The 20,491-nt window shown below is 39.1% G+C and overlaps 1 protein-coding gene across 1 annotated transcript in view; it reads left to right on the forward strand.

Moving 5' to 3' along the window:
- RSRC1 (arginine and serine rich coiled-coil 1) overlaps window positions 1–20,491 on the forward strand; it is a 263,566-nt gene that overhangs the window by 116,433 nt on the left and 126,642 nt on the right. The gene's annotated exons all lie outside the window — the stretch shown is intronic.

Raw genomic sequence — 20,491 nt, forward strand, 5'->3', positions numbered from 1 at the left:
TTTGCATCATCTTTGATATCTGCATTCCAAATGAACACTTTTGAATGAGCTTTGAATACCTTGAATTGAGAAAGTCAACCATTTCCCAGTGGGTCAGCTTACTGTTATTATGTGAAGGCACTTACATTTTCATTTATCTCATGTTTCAAGGGATTTTAATTTTTTTAATTTACTTTTTTTGATGTAGAGATGAAATAAAATGGGTTATAATCCTTGGATTGATGGTTGCCTTAATTATAGACAAAAGTTGTTTGGTGTTGGATTTTTGGCATATTTTGATCTGAAAACAACAAACTTGTATTTGGAAACAAGCATTCATATTTTGCATGAACAAATATGGCATTTCAGTAATTCCAAAGAAGTTCACTTCTTTTTATTTTGGCTTTATATTATGAATTATGTATCTATTTAAATTATATTTTGTATCTATTTATTATGTATCTATTTAAATTATATATTATGTATCTATTTAAATTATATTTCCAACAACCCTACAACATCTCGCTTTAACTCTCTGCTAGCTTCTTTTGGCCTCCAACCACACTCCAACTCTTCAACTCATTCTCTTGGTCACTGTCTTGACCTAGTTCTTGCTGCAAACTGCGCCATTTCTGACTACCTGGCACTTGACTTTCCACTATCTGACCATCATTTAATCTCCTTTGCTCTCACTTATACTCCTCCTCCTCGCCATACTATTCAACGTCTTTTTCGTGATCTTCAATCTGTTGACTCTAACCAACTTGGTCTGACCCTGGATTCATCTCTCTCTTCCCTAAATCTCGGGGATTCTGCTGATTCAGCTATGTCTTTATTTAACTCCACTCTTTCCTCAACTCTCGACCATTTTGCCCCTGTCTCTGTCCGCACTTCTTCCTCTAAGACTAGGCCTCAGCCCTGGCTTACCCCCAACATTAAGTTTCTCCGGTCCTGCTCTAGAGCGGCCGAACGTCTTTGGAGAAAGTCCAAAGAGTGGGCTGATTTTATCCATTTCAAATTTGTTCTTTCTTCCTTCTCACGCGCCCTCTCTATGGCTAAACAGAATTATTACAAATCATTGATCTCTGCCAATGAGAGGTGCCCGCAGCGTTTGTTCTCCACCTTCAACACTTTGCTTAAACCTCCCTCTCCTCCAGTCTCTTCATCTTTCTCTCCTAATGACTTTGCTAACTATTTCATCTCTAAGATTACCACTATTCGCTCTGAGATAGTCCCTCCTGATTCTTCTTCTGCTCTTAATCTTCTATCGCCTTCCCCTAACAAATTTTCTGTCTTTCCTCCTGCCTCTTTGGATGAACTCTCTACACTTCTGAACTCTTCCAAACCTGCTACCTGTCCTCTTGATCCTATTCCTACTCGTCTTCTAATCTCTATAGCTCCCTCCTTTCTGCCCTCGCTTCTCCATATCTTCAGTCTCTCTCTCTCTACAGGCTCCTTCCCCTCGGACTTCAAACATGCTCTCATTTCCCCAATTCTGAAAAAACCTTCTCTTGACCCCTCCTCTTTGTCTAGCTATCGTCCGATTTCTCTTCTCCCCTTTCTTTCTAAGGTTTTGGAACGGGTTGTCTATTCGCGCTGTCTTGAGTTTCTTGAAGCCAATTCCATCCTTGATCCCTTTCAGTCTGGTTTCCGCCCAAGGCATTCTACAGAGACAGCTCTCACTAAGATCTCGAATGACCTTTTACAGGCCAAGGCTAATGGCCTTTACTCTGTTCTCATTCTTCTCGATCTGTCTGCAGCCTTTGACACTGTTGATCACTGTCTCCTAATTGACATACTCTCTGGCCTTGGGTTCTCAGACTCTGTTCTCGACTGGTTTAGATCTTACTTGTCTGGCAGATCTTTTGCAGTAGTTGCAGGGGGTCTGACTTCTTCTCCTGTTCCCTTATCTGTTGGAGTTCCCCAGGGCTCTGTTCTGGGTCCCCTTCTGTTTTCTCTCTACACACTGTCCTTAGGAAAACTCATCAGCTCTTTTGGTTTTTCCTACCATCTGTATGCCGATGACACCCAGCTGTATCTTTCTGCCCCTGACCTTTCTCCAAGGCTTGAACAGCAAGTCTCATCTTGCCTTACAGCTGTCTCACAGTGGATGCGCCATCGGCGTTTGAAGCTCAACATGTCCAAGACGGAGCTTCTTGTCTTTCCTCCTAAGCCCAACCTTCAACACTCCTTTTCTGTCTCTGTGGACAACATTTCCACTCAACCAGTCCAGCAAGCCCGCAGTCTTGGCTTTATCTTTGACTCTTCTCTGTCGTGTATCCCTCAGATCCAGACCACAGCCAAGGCTTGTAGATTCTTTTTGTACAATATTGCCAAAATCCGACCATATCTCTCCGCCTCTACTGCCAAGATCCTGGTCCATGCCCTAGTGATCTCACGACTTGATTACTGTAATGTCCTCCTGGCTGGGCTTCCTCTTTCTCACCTCCGTCCTTTAATCTCTGTCCAGCATTCAGCTGCACGCATTATCACTTCCACCCACCGCTCTGACCACATCTCTCCTGTGTTGGCATCCCTTCACTGGCTCCCTCTCCCTTTCCGCATTCAGTATAAGCTCCTGCTGTCGACATTCAAAGCCCTCCATGGACTGGCCCCTCCTTACTTATCAGACCTTCTTTCTCTTCACCTTCCCACCAGGGCCCTCCGTTCTGGTAGTCAAGGGTTCCTGTCTCAGCCCAGGATTTCCTCTGCCCCATCCCGGATTCGCCCCTTTTCACTTGCTGCCCCTCACTCCTGGAACCTTCTTCCTCCACAAGCAAGAGCCATCACTTCTTTAACCAGCTTCAAAACGGAGCTGAAAACCATCCTATTCAGAGAAGCTTTCCCAGGCATCGCATAATTGTCGCTTACTATCTGATGTTCTGTTGTTGGCTGTTTATCGATCCATTTCCTGTATTCCTATGTACTGTATATGTATTATCCTACTTGTGATTATGTATTTTCTCTGGATAATGATTAACCATCCATTATGAAGCCTTGCCCTCCCTCCAGTCCATCTGCCTTGGTCCAGACCTCGGAGGTTGAGAGGAACTGCTGGACCTCTTACCCTTTCCCTCCACCACTCCCTTCTCCCTCTGTGTCATGTCTTTTTAGATTGTAAGCCTGAGGGCAGGGAACCGTCTAACTAAAAAGATTGCATGTACAGCGCTGTGTAAATTTACAGCGCTTCATAAATAAAGGTTAATAATAATAATAATTCTTATAATATTTTGAATGAAAAAATATCTTAATTAAGCAAATTGCAATTCTGATTTAGCATTACATGAATTTGATATATATCAAGAGTAATATTTTAGTAATAATTATGAGAAAAGTAGTTAAATACATAACAGTACTGACCTTGGGTTCTCGAACTCTGTTCTTGATTGGTTCAAATCTTATTTGTCAGACAGATCTTTTGCAGTGGTCACGAGTGGTCACTTCGTCCTCTATTCCCCTGTCTGTTGGAGTTCCTCAGGGCTCTGTTTTGGGTACCCTACTGTTCTCTCACTACACATTGTCCCTAGGAAAACTTATCCGCTCCTTTGGTTTTTCCTGTCATCTGTATGCCGATGACACTCAGCTGTATCTTTCCACCCATGACCTTTCTTCAAGTCTTGAACTGCAAGTTTCATCTTGTCTCACAGCTGACTCCCAGTGGATGCATCATCGTTGTTTGAAGCTCAACATGTCCAAGATGGAGCTTCTTGTCTTTCCACCTAAGTCCTCCCTTCAATACTCCTTTTCTGTTTCTATCGACAACACCTCTGTTTGACCTGTCCTGGAAGCCCGCAGTCTTGGTTTCACTTTTTATTCCTCTCTGTCTTTCATTCTCCACACCCAGGCCACAGCCAAAGCCTGTAGATTTTTTCTTTACAACATTGCCAGAATCCGTCCATTTCTCTAGGCCTCTACCACCAAGACTCTAGTCCATGCTCTGGTGGTCTCCCAACAACATTACTGTAATCTCCTTCTGGCAGGGCTTCCTCTTGCTCATCTTCATCCTTTAATTTCAGTTCAGCATTCAGTGGCACGCATAGCCACTTTGACCACGTTTCTCCTTTATTATCATCCCTTCACTGGCTCCCCTTTCCCTTCCATATTCAGTATAAGCTTCTGTTGTTGAAGGCACCAAACAACAACAATATAATTAAATCTCACATGTTAAATACCATCTATGAAGAACCTTCTAACTATGTTCCCCCAAAAACTAGGAGATGGATTATAATGAAGGTTTAAATCACAAAGCATCCCAAAATCTTTTTTTGGTTTCAATTCCAAAATCTTTTAAACTATTTTGCTGTAAATGATGTTTTAAATGATGTTTCAAACTAGTTTGCTGTAATGTTTACACATTTACATTTTCCCCTCCCCAACTACTCTGTGTTTATAGTGCCAACGCTTTTATAATTGGAAGATCTACAGAGTGGATAATGTGATATTTGCTTCATGAAACATCAACATAACCAAGTTGTTCTCACAATTTCAATCTAGATAGAATAATTGTTATAGAAAATGTCACAACTATGATATATAATGTTTTCCCTTCTGACTCCTCAAACAATTTAAATTTATCTGTATCAATTAAGAAAGGATGACAGAGAAAAGGATTAGACAACCTTACTAGCCAATCCAAATTATATAACAAATTGTAGTAGGTCTAAACGTTATCATTATCCTTCCACATGAATTTGATAAGATGTCTCACTTAAAAGTCATTATAATATGCAGCTGAACTCACAATTTTCCAAAGTGTATTTTTAAAATGCTAATTTTGCAATCCTATTTTTAAAAAAATGCTTATTACTGAACCCCACATTTATCTTTTGTCAGTAGGACAAACTTGAATAAGGAAAAGGAGTTGGCAATATTTAAAAAAACTAAACATAGCCCACCATTTTTTGTTCATACATCTGAGGAAGTAGACCAAGTCTATAAAAGCTTATGCTACAACTTCTCCTACACAGTTAGTCTCAAAGGTGCTACAAGATCTCTTTGCTTACTGATATTCTAGATTGAAATGGCTATGTATCTGAATTTTTGCTCCAGTCACTCAACCTAGTCAAGAGAGTTTAAATTTGCCCTATTTTTAACTATTGTTTATTTTTTTAATTAATGGAGAGTTTTTCTATGTGATCTCTCTGCCTCATAGAAACGAGGTTCTTGAGGTTGTGCAGAAACTCATTCAGAATGTTCTAGAGCTGGATACCTTGGTGGGATCCACCCCACCCCTACCCAACCCATGTCCAAGACTGTCAGGCTTACTCCCCTCAGTTTCTACTCATCCGCTGACAGAGTGACATCTTTATAAGTGTTCTCCTGTGTATGTAGCTTCCTCCCTTTCATCTTCTGTCTACTTATCTTTCTTATCTTTCATTTTCTCTCACACTATTGCTTCAAAAAATCTTTCCCTTTACTTCCAGGTTTCGACCCATCTCTTCTACATTATTTTATGGCTTCAACTTCTCTCTCTCTTTTTTAATTTTAATTTTAATTTAATTTTTTTATATTTTTTTATTTCGATTTGCTCATTTCACATCTTAATCTTATTTACATTCTGAACTTTTTTATACTTATTATAATCAATTTGACAAAAACAACTACTTCTGTATAAAAAGAAAAAAAGAACAAAAATATGTACACACATTTTTTCCTCATTTCACATTCATCAAATTTATATCAAAATATCTTTCTTTATATCAAATACCTTTCCCCATGTCTGTGCTATTGGTAACCACTCATCATTTAATTCCAATTCAGATCTATTATTTAGCAATTTTGTCAATCTGTCCATTTCCTTAATTTCTTGTGTCTTTATCATCTATTCTTTTATTTGTGGTGGGTTACTGCTCATCCAACTGGGAATAATAGTTTATCAGAACCTAGAGGACTGTAGGTTCCCTACTCCTGCTTTAAAGAATCAAGTTTCATGACTTAAATTTCATTGTTGGGAGCAGTCACTTCAAGTCACAGACCAGGCTTCTACTCAAAAGCCTCTTTTTTCTGCTTTCATAATTTCATCCAAATCTTGAAAATCTGCTGATCATCAGAAGTCTACCACTACTTAAATAGTAATATTACCCTTGATACTGATACCCATCTAGATACTGCAACAGATCTTGATATCAACTAGGGCCTGAAACAGACAGGCAAGAAAAAGCGGTTACTAGCTGTTCTGCGAGCAGGGCATGCAGATAACTCATGCCCTCAGAGCGGCTGGAAGCCATGTGGAGAGTGCGCCTGGCCAGAAAAAGCCAGCCAGCCAAAGAGCAGAGAAAGTTCACTCTTTGCCAGCATTCTGTTTGGGACTGCAGTAGCGGCCCAAATCGGGACTGGCTTGTTACAGTTCCACACTGATCGGGAGGCGACCAGTACTCACTGGAGTGGCCTCAGGCCACTCAAGTTGCCGGTCTGCATAACCCCTAAGATGTCTTCAGAATTGACAGCACTTTCAGCACCAAGGCCCTCTCTGTATGGACAATTTCTTAACACTGACTTCATATGAACACTCTCTTGTGTTGGCCCCATTCACCACCTGAATCTCTTGCTACCAATACACCAGTAGTCGATGGGGATGACATAAGAAATTGTTCAAATAAAGTAAGTGTTGAAGAGATTGTTCATGCAGAGAACACCACTGATGCTGAAAGCACTGTTGGATATCAGGACCTGTATCAGAATTAAGATCAGTGATAGTATCAAGGATAACATTGGTATTGAAATAGTTGTAGATTTCTGATGATTGGCAGAGTCCAAAGAAGATTTTCAAGATTTGGATGCAGTTGTGAAAGTGGAAAAAAGAGGATTCTTTTAAGGAGTGTATTGAATGAGGTGTGACGATTCCAGGTCAGGATGCGCACTTGAAGTGCCTTTAGTTTTTGAGCAAGTCCCATGTTTTCACCTCGTGTGTGCACTGTGCTGCTTTCACACTGCAGGCTAGATTCTGTCTCCCATGCTCTTTAACATTTACATGAAACCGCTGGGAGAGATCATCCGGAGACATGGGGTGCGGGGTTATCAGTACGCTGATGACACCCAAATAGTCTTCTTTATGTCTCCGACTGATGCAGTGACCAGGGATGGCATCTCTCCTCTCGTGGCCTGTCTGGAGTCGGTAATGGGCTGGATGAGGGAAAACAGACTCAGTTTGAATCCGGAGAAAACGGAAGTGCTCGTGATAGGTTCTCCTGGCCCGGGGACGGCAGTGGTTCCACCTGTCCTGAACGGGATCACGCTTCCTGTGAAGGACTCAGTACGTAGTCTGGGGGTGCTCCTTGACTCGTCGCTCCACCTCACATCCCAGGTGGATGCGACGGTCAAGAGCACCTGTTATCAGCTATGGCTGATACGCCAGCTGCGTCCCTACCTGGGCCGGAGGGACCTCGAAACAGTAGTACACGCTCTGGTAACCTCTCGTTTGGATTTCTGCAATGCGCTCTACATGGGGCAACCCTTGTACCATACCCGGAAGCTACAACTAGTGCAGAATATGGCAGCAAGACTGGTCACTAATACATCTAGGGCCAGTCACATAACACCGGTCTTAAAAGACCTCCATTAGCTGCCTATTCGCTTCCAGGCGCAATACAAGGTGTTGGTTATTACCTATAAAGCCCTAAATGGCTTGGGCCCAGGGTACTTAGAGGACCGCCTCTCTCCATACAATCCGCCCCGCACACTCAGATCAACAGGGCAGCAACTGCTAAGAGTTCCAGGGGCGAGATTAGTCACTACCACCAGGAGGGCCTTTTCCACCTTGGCCCCCACCCTCTGGAACTCGCTGCCCGTCGAGCTCGGCTCGGCTACCTCCCTGGCCCAATTTAAGAAGGGGTTGAAAACACTCTTTTTTGAGCAGGCCTACCCCTGACCCCTCCCTCCTCAATGCCCTCCTCCCCCCTCTGGCAGCATCAGTGAGCTGGCATGATTTTTTTAGTGTTTTTAATGGAATGTTTTAATTGTATTATTGTTTTTTACTTTTGTATGTATTTATATTTTGTTGGAAACCGCCTTGATATTTGAAAGGCGGTACAGTATATAAATAAAACTTTATTATTATTATTAATAGATGGAATAGAGAGTGTTGTCTCAAGTCTTTTCTGTACGAGCATGTCTTGGCCCCACAAGAATCTTCTTGGAAGCTTTTTGGAACATTTATATAGCACTATAGATGCATAACTAGAGCAGATGTACAATTTGGTCATGTTGTTCTTTCTGCTATTCTCCAGTGCCCTAACCCTGCTAAGCTTCATATTTACCCATTTGCATGAGGCATAGAGTCACTGAAGAGGAAGAAAACATTGCTTACCTGCAACTGTGGTTTTCTGAGGGGTCATCTATGCTGCCACACAATCCAACCTGCTTCACTTTTCATTCAGGTCCCTGTTTACTTTTTGGTGTACTTTGAAACTGGAGGAAGTAACTTGGTGACCTTGGACATGCATGGTAGATGGGAGAGTCCCCCAAACTGTAGAACATTACATTTGAATTTCTGCACAGGTGGAAGAAGCCCATTTGTATTAGGGCACAGAAACAAGATGACTACTCAAAGAAGTCTCCATTCTTTAAAATAATCAAACAAAATATTTTAAAATAGTACAAACTTAAATTCTCTTGGCTAGGTTGAGTGATTGCAGAAAATGTGAATACTTGGGATAACTGACTAGTAGTTTTGTGCATGTGTATAGAATTAGGATTAACAGGAATATCAGTTTTTTTAACCAAATAAATTATCATCTACATATATTGAAGCTTACAATAGTAGAAGCTTACAATTATAGACTTTAATTGTCTGCGAATTCTCAGATCTTTCTGTAAAATTAATAAAGCTCTAGACATTAGAAATAATGCCATGGAAACTCTAATGACACCATCATTTGCAAAGTTAAAATTCTTAAGATTCTACTTAATTGGAGATCTGTTCATAGTAAAATAGCCCATACCATCGCTCAGTGGTAAAACAAAGTTAAAAGAAAAGGGGACTTTTTTTTTTTAGTACCATAACATAAATTATAACATAATGCTTCTGGTGCAGGGTTGGCTTTCAGGGAACTGGTTTTCTGTCAACAGGGCTATGAAGAAACAGCCATTTAACTTGTATAAGGATGTTTTCAAGTGTCATTTCCTCAAGTTTAAACTTGCATTTGAGAAACTCATCCCAGTAGGGTTTTAGAGGTGAACTCATGGGCTCTAGAGATGAAGAACTGTGTTAATATATTAAAATCAAAAGTAAGAACTTCTGACTTGCAGGGAAATTTGAGTGATATTAAGATTAGTATAAGTATTATTGTTTGACCACAGTCATTTTTTCTTGTTCTTTGAGCTGTAATACTTAATGAATTGTAAGAGTTGTGGCAGGTTAAGTGTCATTATCCAATTTTCCTTTCCATTAATGATTGTGGAGTCTTAACTGTGGCTTTTTCTAAATGAAATGAATGATCTCTTTCAGCCTTTTCTATTCTGACATTTTAGAATGATGACCAGTTTGTCCTTGTGGTCAAGAAAAGACATCTGACCATTTTAAGTGTTGAGTTACAGACTGTCATTAATAGCTTGTTAGCCCATCAGTGGTTTGTGTACAGTTACTGCCTTTCAGCAATGTAGGCATTCTCTTTGTAACATGTTAATCAATAACCACCAACAGGGGTTGCTAAAAGCTGTTTCTAAGCTAAGCAGCATATCTTTCCTAGTAAAATTATTAATGATCTTTATTGGTACTGAAACAATTAGAAATAGCCAGTACTTGTACTTTAAAGTTGTGTGTGGAATGTCACAATGGACTGTATGTACATATGTGTTGGAAGAACAGAGCATGGATTTAGGTTTTCAAAAGCCAGTGCTGAAAATGTTAGCATTCAGTTTACATTTTTAGAAACAACGTTCTCCAATGCTCATCTGAAACTAAAACTAATTTCACCTTAAATGTTTTGCTTTTGTAACTGAAAATGTTAGATGCAACATAATAGAGTGCACCATTTTTAAACAGAAAAAATAAAAATAAAAGAGGAAAAGTAGGACATTGGGTCCCTCAAAACAGAATAACTATTACCCAGTCCTCATATTCTATATTAGGACAAGGTATTTCAGTGAGTAGTAGTGGAAGCAAATGCTTCCAAACTCTTTCCCAAAGTTGTACAAAAATATGGAGGAAGGTTTGGTGTTGCATGGTTTAGTGTACCATTCAAACACTACCACTGAATAACAAGGCCTTTTAGTGAAATAAATCAAGTTTTTAGTAAGGGGGGAAACTTCCCCAGACATTTTAAAGTTATTGTGGCAAAATTTGTTATAGTCTATAGTGGTGGCGGCATAATGTGACCCACTAGATGTTGTTGCATTGTAACTTCTATCAACTCTATCTAACATAGATAATGGTAAAAAATACTGAGAACTGTGGTCCATCAACATCTGAAGAGCTGAACTTTGCCCATTTTTTTATTGGAGGACATGAAATGATTCCCTACGGATGGAAATGATGTTTGGAGATTGTACGTATTGCATGGTGAAACCTATGGAGTTACAAAATTTGGGATGCTGAATGATAACAATTTAGAAAGAAAATAAATCATTAATTTTCTAACGTAATCACTACACATTTAGGAATTTCGTCTTGTGGTTCATAAAATTTGTTTCTTTAAGAACCTCTTCCATTTGTGGCTATCACTTCCACATGCTGTTAATGCACTTAAATCCCAAGTAATCTGATCACATGAATTATTAAAATATTCATTTGACTGCTGTTTGTAATGTTATTGTGCAAACATTATTTTGTTGGTATTTCTTCTATAGATTTTGTCTGATGTGATATTGCTGATGTATTATACCAGGGTCTCCTTTCAGAGTTCACTTAAGCAATAACTGGTTTGCCAGTATCATACATTAAGTTTTTCAAAGCGATGTGATCTAAAGTGATGCTCAGCTTCAGTTAATTGTCTTTGTAATATAGTCTGTTCCATGTTTATTGTTGGCTTTAGTAGTAATGAACTGTTTTAAAACTTTGTATTTCATCCCCTCTGAATTATTTATTGTATTTATTGTGAAGTCGAAGGCTTTCACGGCTGGAATCTATTGTTTTTTGTGAGGTTTTCAGGCTATGTGGCCATGTTCTGGAAGAGTTTATTCCTGAAAAACACCAGAATCAAGACCCAGCCCATGCAAATGAAAACCACCCAGGGTCAGGGGGATTTTCCAGCAGACAATGGATCTTTAATTAAATGGACACCCTGAGGCCTTGCCATTCAACAACGGATCAACACAGAGATTAACATGTAAATCACCTCTCAAACGAGGGCCACATAGTATATATATACCCCACTCACTCCCATGCCAGCATTCTCTGAAGATGTCAGCCACAGATGCTGGTGAAATGTCAGGATTAAACCCTTTCAGAACATGGCCACATAGCCTGAAAACCCTACAAAAAACTATTGTATTTATTGTTCTTTGGCCTCTGCATAACGTCATTGTCATCATCATCATCATCATCATCATCATCATCATCACTACTACTACTACTACTACTACTATTTTTCTTACCTTACCTTGAGCTTATCCGAGTGTGGTCTACCATCATAAATCTTCCAGCTCTAGGAAGAGGTGCAGCTGGCTTAACAGCCAAAGCTAATAGTTAGCATTCCTGGCTGTCACATCTATCTGAGCTGTCATTTGGAGTGACAGATGCAGGAATACCCTCATGCTGTGAACACAGTCTTTCATGAAAAGTGTAAACCAATCCAGAACTGGTTGACACACCTCCAAATCCAGGTTAGGACCCTTGACAGAAAGCACCTCCATCTCATCTAGATTCAGCTTCAGTTTGTTTTTCCTCATCCAACACATTCAGCCATCCCTTCAGAGGAGGCACACTATCATTTGGGTGATGCTTTTATTGAAGATACAGAGAAGTATATTTGGTAAAGGTCCCAGGTCGAGTAAAATCGCTGGGATGACTTCATGTAAGGAAGACATCAGCAACACAGTGCAGTCTGTGATACAAAAACATTGAAAGGGCTTATTTATTCTTAAGAAATTTGATCTCTCAGGTATGTGGGTCCTGTACTGTGCTGAGCTCTAAGCGTGGGAAGGAGCACTGTGAATTGTGCCTGTTACTTAACTGGCCACCAGAGCAATTGCTGTAGCATTAGGTTATTATGATCTTGCCTTCTGAAACCGAGCAGGCTGCAGCATTCTGCATAGTTAAAGCTTCATTGAAGGAAATTCGACATGTGGGTCATTGCAATAGTTGATCTAAGAGGATAAAAAAACCATGGGAAAGTGAATTCCTAGTGCAGTCCCAAAAGAATGCAGTTTATACTAAAAATATGTTATTGATGAGGCGTAATCTTATTTAATTATTTATTTAAAGTATTTATTTATCACATCTCTGCTCACTAGGAGCCCTTTTGTTTCACTAGGAGAAATCTAGTTAGTGTTCATACTATACTGGAAAGTATATATGTGCCTGATTATAGAACAGTGAAAACTGTTTATAATATTTTTGACATGTATTTTATGTAATATTGAGGGGTCATAAGATGAATTGGGTAGCTCATACATACTGTACTTTTAAAATGTTACTATATTGAAGTATTAGCAGACGTTTAAGAAGGCTTTGGCACGTTTTTTGTCAATGTCTTGTTTTTCATCCATGGGGAAAATGTGGCGGTCCTTTTAAACATTTTTGTTCACATTTAGAGATTGTCAGTTTATGTATTAATTAAATACATTTCGCACTTTAACATGATAATTGTTTTGATTAGTGTTTCCTAAATTGTTTTTATTCAGGAGCTATTGAGTTTAGCAATCTTAATTCATGCTATTTTGCCATGTAAATGTTTTATTGTTTTGCTGCTGAAGCAATGTACTAGTAACATTTACTGTGTAATTTACAGCGCTTTATAAATAAAGGTTAATAATAATAATAACAAAAGAAAAAAAATAAATGTGGAACGGTATTCTTTTGGGCTGGTGTGATGCATAATATTTGTACCATTTCCATCCTGCTAAGCCCATGGTAATGACTTTGTAGGTTAAAAAGTAGTTTAATTATAGATTATTTTGTAAATTTAGGCCAACTAGTGTACCAGGTTATTTGTCTAGCCTTTGTCTAACACTGAACTGGGAATTTCTTTTATAACTGCTTGTGTGTTTCTGTGGGGAAATGAATTATTCAGAGTTTTTGATTCTTAAAAATTAATTTTCTAACCAGATATAGCTCCATAGCTTTAAATTCCCTACTGTTGTAGAGTTTTAAACAAAAATAGCCATATCACCAATAATAAGGCTGAGTTCATATTCTGTATCCCTGCCTCTAATTTAAAAATGCAGAAAGTTACAGAAAAACTTTTTCGCACTTTGGGGAAAAAAATGAAGGGAGACAAATTGTATTCTTATTTTAATGCAAACAGGCAATGTTTTGGGCAGCAATTGCTTTTGTCATTTTTTTCCTAGCAGGCAGGATAGAGTATTTGTAGGTGCAATATGAAAGTATCTATGGAAATATACAAGAAAAGATTTAGAATTTTTCAATACTATCCAATACCTTTTTTTTACCTTAAGCAAAATTAATATCTTGTTATCAAAATGTAAATGTAAACTCCCAAAACCACATACAGTATGTTTGGCTTGAATTCTCTTGGTAATCCTTATGAGACCTATTGAATCAATTGTTAAAAGATGAGTCAATACAGTACAACACACAAAATACGAAAGGACCCAGTCATACAACAGTTTAAAAGTAATTACATTATGTTTTATTTAAACAAAGCAAATAAAATTAATGGAATTATTTTAATGCATTTGTTATATATTACTGTATATTTGTGTACTTCAGCCAAGATTGGCTCCCAAGGTAGCTCAGAATAAAAACACACATCAGTGCAATATGGCAGAGAGTGTGTGTATGTTAAGGTCTCTTCCAACTCTATTATTCTATGATTCTATGAACCTTGATACTTAATAACATATTCCATGGTCAAAAGCTCTTTCCTCCAGTGAGGAGGAGGCAGAAGGAACCAGTTGGCACATTAGCCATGAACTTGAGGAAAGTTGTTTAGGGTCTGCCTCAGCATCAATGGGGATAGGGCACTTCAAGCACTTGTATTTGCTGCCTCCAGCAGTTTCAGCTGCTGGTGTTTATTCTTTTGGTCAAATAAAGATAATCACTGCTATTAATTTAGAAGATTGTAGTGTTAAATTGAATTTGGCATTCTCTATCATTGGATAAAGAAGCTGTCCTCCTCTCACCATTCCTCAGCATGTTTATAGTAGTAGCCATGGAATTTACTAGACAATCTGTATACCATAATCTGTCACCTCCTTCTCGCCATTATGCCTTCATTCATCTGTGCTTATCCATACCACATTACTGTTTTGGGGTGAAGCAACAGCCACCAGCCTGCCATGTGTTATTCAGAAGTACACTGGAAGAAAATGACAGAATCAGGTGCACCTTTCCCACCCTCCACTGCATGTGCTAATCCAGTGGTTTCTCCTGGTACAGATTCAACAGTAAAAAGAAATATTCAAAGGTATGTATGTCAGTGTAACAACTGGTGACTTCTGTGGGCAGATCATGACCACGAGTGGGGTAAATGATGGATCTGGAAAAGATCATTACCAAGAAAAAACAAAAGACTGGGACACATCTGAAGAGGGGATAGAAAGGGTTTTTTAAAGTGCAGTTTTACTACAGAAATTAGAGTGATAAGGAGAGCTCGCAAAACACTGTTTCTTTAGTTCAGTGCAAGAACGGCAAGAAACCTCTGAAAGGTATACAACAACAGTAGCAACTACAATGAAATTAAAAATTGTGGGGGCAGTTTGGGAGGGATGAAAGAATGAGTTTGTGAAGCAGAAAATTTAGGGAAGTTGTCTCTCTGTAGGAATGGATTGTGAGAGTTGAGATCTCACAAATGATATTAAGGGGGAAATTTGTGTGACAATAGTTCCTTTTTAATATTGATATGTGAAATAATGTGAGTGCTTCTACATATGTTTTGTGTCTTTCTAGAAGGATACTAAAGTTATATAATGAAGGGTCTAAAATGTGCTAACTGCACCATTAGAAGACACTGCATTTAGCAGCTGATAAACAGTGAAGATAACAATACCAATTTATTACAAATATTATCACATAATAAATATTAAGATTTAGAAAAGCTAGAAGTATTTTAATGCAAAAATGAAATAAAATAAACAAACATTCACCAAATTGTTTAAATTATTTCCCATTGCTTACATGAGGAGTGGATAACTTCCCAGGGTTAGAACCCCTTAAAACCAGCTGTATTGTCTAGCTTGTTGTCTGGGTTGCTGAAATTGCTGCCAAAATATGCTGACAACTGCAGCAGCTCTCTGAGGGGGAAAAGTTACCAGAATCCTGTTGAATGGTGGTACAGAGCATTTCATAGTGTTTCCAGACCCCTGAGATGTTTTGTACTGAAATATCCAAAGGTGACTTAGTGGCAGTGGCAGCTGTCACTAAAAATGGGTTAAATGGCTGCATGTTATCCACCCCATTTTATATAATCACATGTTAGCGTTTTCATGTTCTTTGAAATAATGTGTCTGCCAACTTCTAGTCTTGGAAATGATGTGTCATAATAAGTAGAGCCAACTTCACTATTAATCTTTGTAGCAAATTCCAGAGTGGTAGTCATGTTAATCTGTTGCACCACCAGTGGGTCTTATGATACCTTAAAGACCAACAGGTTTATTGTATCATAAGCATTCATGGACTAAAGCTACAAAAGGTTGTGTCACCATAAATCTGTTTAATCTTTAAGGTGTCACGAGTTGTAACTTTATGATGAAAATGGTTGTTGACAGCAGTAGCACATAACTATATATTGTGTTTGTTCATGAAAAAAGAAAATTGGATCTACACTGCAATATTCATATTCACATCTTTGTCATTAAGATAATGTAATTGAAAATGATTTAAATTAGAATTAGGTCATTCAAAACTTTTGGTTTTTTTATATCCCTATTAATATGGTTAGGAATACAGTGAGGCCTATGAAGATTTCCCTCCATCCCAAGGTTTTCATGAGTTCTGCTGATGCCTTTCTTTTTTCCACATAACTTTTCTAGCATCAGAGACCAGAAGTACTATTGCAGCAGCTTTGATTAGTGACAGATTTGACACTACTGTAGCAGAATCCTGGTCAGCAAACATCCTGGCCTTGGTAGTTTCCCAGTGGTCATTGGTGGTCAGAACAATGTGACTGCCTGCTTAGGAGGCAGCAGTAGCTGCTCTCTTTGTCAGCACTGCAGGAGCTATTTCAGACATTCAACGTTGGGGAAAGATAAGGCCTAGTTAGTCCTGAAATTTCAAATTGGTGGTAATATTTTGGATTTGCCTGTTCCAGTTGTTTGAATGGTTAATGTTGGCCATATTTGTCTGTAAGATACAATATATGCATACAATAAAGAACAAATAATATTACTTCCAAATTATGTTACCAAAGTTAACAGGAGGAAAATATGTTTGTTTCCAGATAATCAAAGATCTATATCTCTGGGAAATAAAATTTAGCTTTACTCTTTATCTCTAAAAATATCTGGTTTTCCTCTCATTCCTAAATTAACCCCAATTGGCAAATGTAAAATGTAAAATAGATAGTAGTATGTCTTATTTTATTGCAATATTTTTGTTCTCTGTCACCTACATGATGAAAAAATGTGGCTCATACATTAGGACACATCATTTTTTTGTTCCATTTTAACTCAAAACTACTATCCAGTTAGCATACACATTAGGTTTAAGCCTGCTTCTCTAAGGTGCAAAACACACAGCAGAAATAATCCAGTTTGAGACCACTTTAATTGCCGTGGCTCAATGCTAGGGAATCATGGGAACTGCAGTTTACTGTGGCACCAGAACTCTCTGACAAAGAAGGCTAACTGTGTCTCACAAAACTAGAGTTCCCAGAATTCTCTAGCATTGAGCCAGGGCAGTTAAAGCAGTCCCAAACTGAATTATTTGTCCAGTGTGTTTTGGACCTTAGTGCTAGTCTCAGAAAGCAAAAGCAGTACTATTTATCCACAGAAGGAGGGTATAAAAAGTTTAGGGCCTAAGGTTTGGTGATGCCCAAAAGAAGATGGGGTAAACCAAAGGTTGGAAGAGAACCAAAGCATGGCCATTAAGTTCTGATTACATAACTATAGCGAGAAAGAAAAGCAGAAGGGGTGGAGGGAGAATGGAATGGAACATCTTGAAAAAGGCTGGAACCTTAAACTGGAGAGTTCTCCCTAACACATTTGTCCTACGTCACTCTTGAATAGACGTGATTTCTAACACCAATTAGAGTCTACTCTATACCCTGTGCTTCCCCCAAATTAAACCAGGCTAATCAGCCTATATCCATTATCCTGTGAAGGAGCCGCTCCAAAGCTTGCTTTCTGCTTCCTTCCACATATTTATTCCATTATACTATAGTGTGTCTATCACATTTTGAGCATATAGACAGGAATCATCTTGTTTCTTAAAATCTGTACAGTACTTAGAAAACAGTAAGTGCTTATTCTTGTTTAATTTACTCATTATAATGCATTGAATATATAAGAAACATATACATTCCATCTGCTTTGTTTATAAGTAAGAGAGGGTGCTGAATCCAATTGGTGCTTCCAGCTAAAGAGAACCATTGAATGAATTGTTAACTGGAAACTCAACTCTTACGTAAATTCTGTGGATTTAATAGGATTATCAGTAGGAGTGAAGCCAATAACTAATACATGTATGATGGTTTTAGGTAAGATTCCTCCCAATCACCACTTGTATCAAAGGATATGCAAGTGATTGTTTTGGTGAATTGGAATAAGAATGTGTGTAAGAATCTTGCCATTTACCAGACTTTGACTGAGACAGGCAATCTTGATCAGATTTTCCAGCAGATTTTCGCTCCAGCATAAAACAGACACCAAAAATGGTTGGTTTAAAAAAAAACACACAACATTTCCTGCAATTTGCATTACATAATAATAATAGGATTTATTTCTATGCCGCCCAATCACTGGGAATCCGGGCGGCTTACAACAGAGGGGATAATAGACGGTTCCCTGCCCTCAGGCTTACAATCTAAAAAGACACGACACAAAAGGAGAAGGGAATGGTGAGGGGCGGGAGGGGACATCTAATGTCTTTTTTCATTGTGAAGCTAATCCCATATCGAGAGAACAGCGGGATGTAAATAAGTAAAATAATATCAACACAGCAAGCACAAAAGGACAAACTTTCGGCCCTTGGTTTCCCCCGACTTGTCATCTGTGGATTCAAGCAGCCGAGGATGGCAAGCTTACATTGTCTCCAATGGTGACACGTGGACATGGCCATGCCACCCGTAGAGACAATGGGACTTCAGGTTCCCCTACCCTCCTTATCTCGTCTGGCCCGAGTGTTGCTACCAGAGAAGGAAGAGCTGCAAGTAAGGTGGCTGGGGGCTCCCACTGTCCTCACCTGGCTGGCAGCTGCTGAGGGCGAGGTCCCTCAGTGGTGCCTCCTTCTCTGTGTTCTGGCATTGGGGACAATGCAGGCTGTCCCTAATGGTGGCATGGTCACAATTACATGCCACCATTGAAGTTCTTTTGTACCTAATGGTGGCGTAGCGATGTGCACATGCTGCTATGGGGGACAATGGAACTTGAGCATCCGTGGATTTTGGTATCTGCGGGTTGGGTGGGAATCCAGAGTGGATCCCCCACAGATATCGAGGGCCAACTGTACTAATGGATTAAAAGACATAAGCACCATCAATTTCTAATACTTTTACTCATGTGTTATTGGTATTGGTTATCGTTTTGGTTTTTAATTGTTGAATTTTACTCTTATACTGTTTAATCTTTTTTTAAAGGGGGGAGAGATTATGTATATATTGAGGTATTTTAATCTTTGTACGTCACTTTTATTGCCTTGACAAAAAGCAGGATAGAAATAAAAGTTGTTGTTGTTGTTGTTATTATTATTATTATTATTATTATTATTTATTAGAAGAAGGCATCAGTTCTTCTATTATCTCAGTACTGCACATTTTACAGGCAAAAACCAATTGCAAAAATGTTCATAATCTCTTTGGGGAAAATCTATATAGCTACAGTTGGCCTTCCGTTTTTGCAGGGGATTTGTTCCAGACCCCCTATGAAAACGGAAACCTGCACATATTCAAGGCTCATAGGCTTGAATGGGACTCGCCCCTGTGTGTGCAGTCCGGCCGCATTCACCTTTGGAAATAGCGCAGGTCGCCCCTCTGCAGATATTTGAGGTCGCAACACTATACTTGCAGCTGACTGTTTACTGATGCAATTAAAAGCATTGTATCTGAGGTGATCTGATGTTTCATTTATGCAAGTGTGTCAGAGCATTTAACAACTATAGTTGTTAAATGAAGGACATCCATTTTCAAACCAATAATCTGAGAGAGACTTTGAGGCAAAACAGACTGCTGTTTTGCGCCACAGTCCAGGCAGCTTCAGAGCACAGCATTTACACACTGCACACTGCCAAAGTGCCATAAAGCCAGCATCTGTCTGTGTGGGGTGGGAAAAGACGGCTTTTTGCTCGTGCAAAAAGGAGTGGCTCTCTGCCGCTCCTTTTTCAGCTGACAAAAAGGTGAATTGGGGCCGCAGCGTGAGATTGCCATGGGCCAAATTGTCTTTGGAAGGGCTGGCTTAAAGTTGCTCCTTTGGGGCGGTCTGTTTCACCCCATAGTCTGCTAATAGCTTTCTATATACAGTCATTGGAGAAAAAAATGTATCTTGTTTGTAATAATTGGAGATTTCCTAAATTCTAACTGTACCTGTTGTAACTTCTTCTAGTATTGTTATTCCTTTTTGGCCTGTTGGTACTTTGAAGGTCCAGGATCTTGCATATCCATCTGATCTGAGGCATATTTTGCACCAGATCTAATTAGCTAGTACAAAAATTTACTTGATTTTGTTTTCAGTGGTCCAAAACACGCTGCAGAAATAATCCAGTTAGAGACTGCTTTAACTGCTCTGGCTCAATCCATTGGAATCCTGAGGATTGTAGTTTATTGTGGCACCATAGTTCTCTGACAGAGAAGGCTAAATGTCTCATAAAACTACAGTTACCAGAATTATAGAATCATAGAGTTGGAAAAGACCACAAGGGCCATCCGGTCCAACTCTCTGCTATGCAGGAACTCACAATCAAAACAACCCAGACAGATGGACATCCAGCCTCTGTTTAAAGACCTCCAAAGGAGGAGACTCCACCACACTCTGAGGGAGTGTGTTCCATTGTCAAACAGCTCTTACAGTCAGGAAGTTCCTCCTAATGTTGAGCTGGAATTGCTTTTCCTGTAGCTTACATCCATTCTTCCGTGTTCTAATCTCTGGAGCAGCAGAAAACAAGCTTGCTCCATCCTCAGTATGACCCCTTCAAATACTTAAATAGGGCTATCACCTCTTAACAATTTCTTATCCAGGCTAAGATACCCAGTTCCCTAAGTCTTTCTTCGTAAGGCATGGTTTCCAGACCTGTTACCATTTTGGT

Source organism: Sceloporus undulatus, chromosome 3 (assembly GCF_019175285.1).
Source record: "Sceloporus undulatus isolate JIND9_A2432 ecotype Alabama chromosome 3, SceUnd_v1.1, whole genome shotgun sequence".
NCBI lineage: Eukaryota > Metazoa > Chordata > Lepidosauria > Squamata > Phrynosomatidae > Sceloporus > Sceloporus undulatus.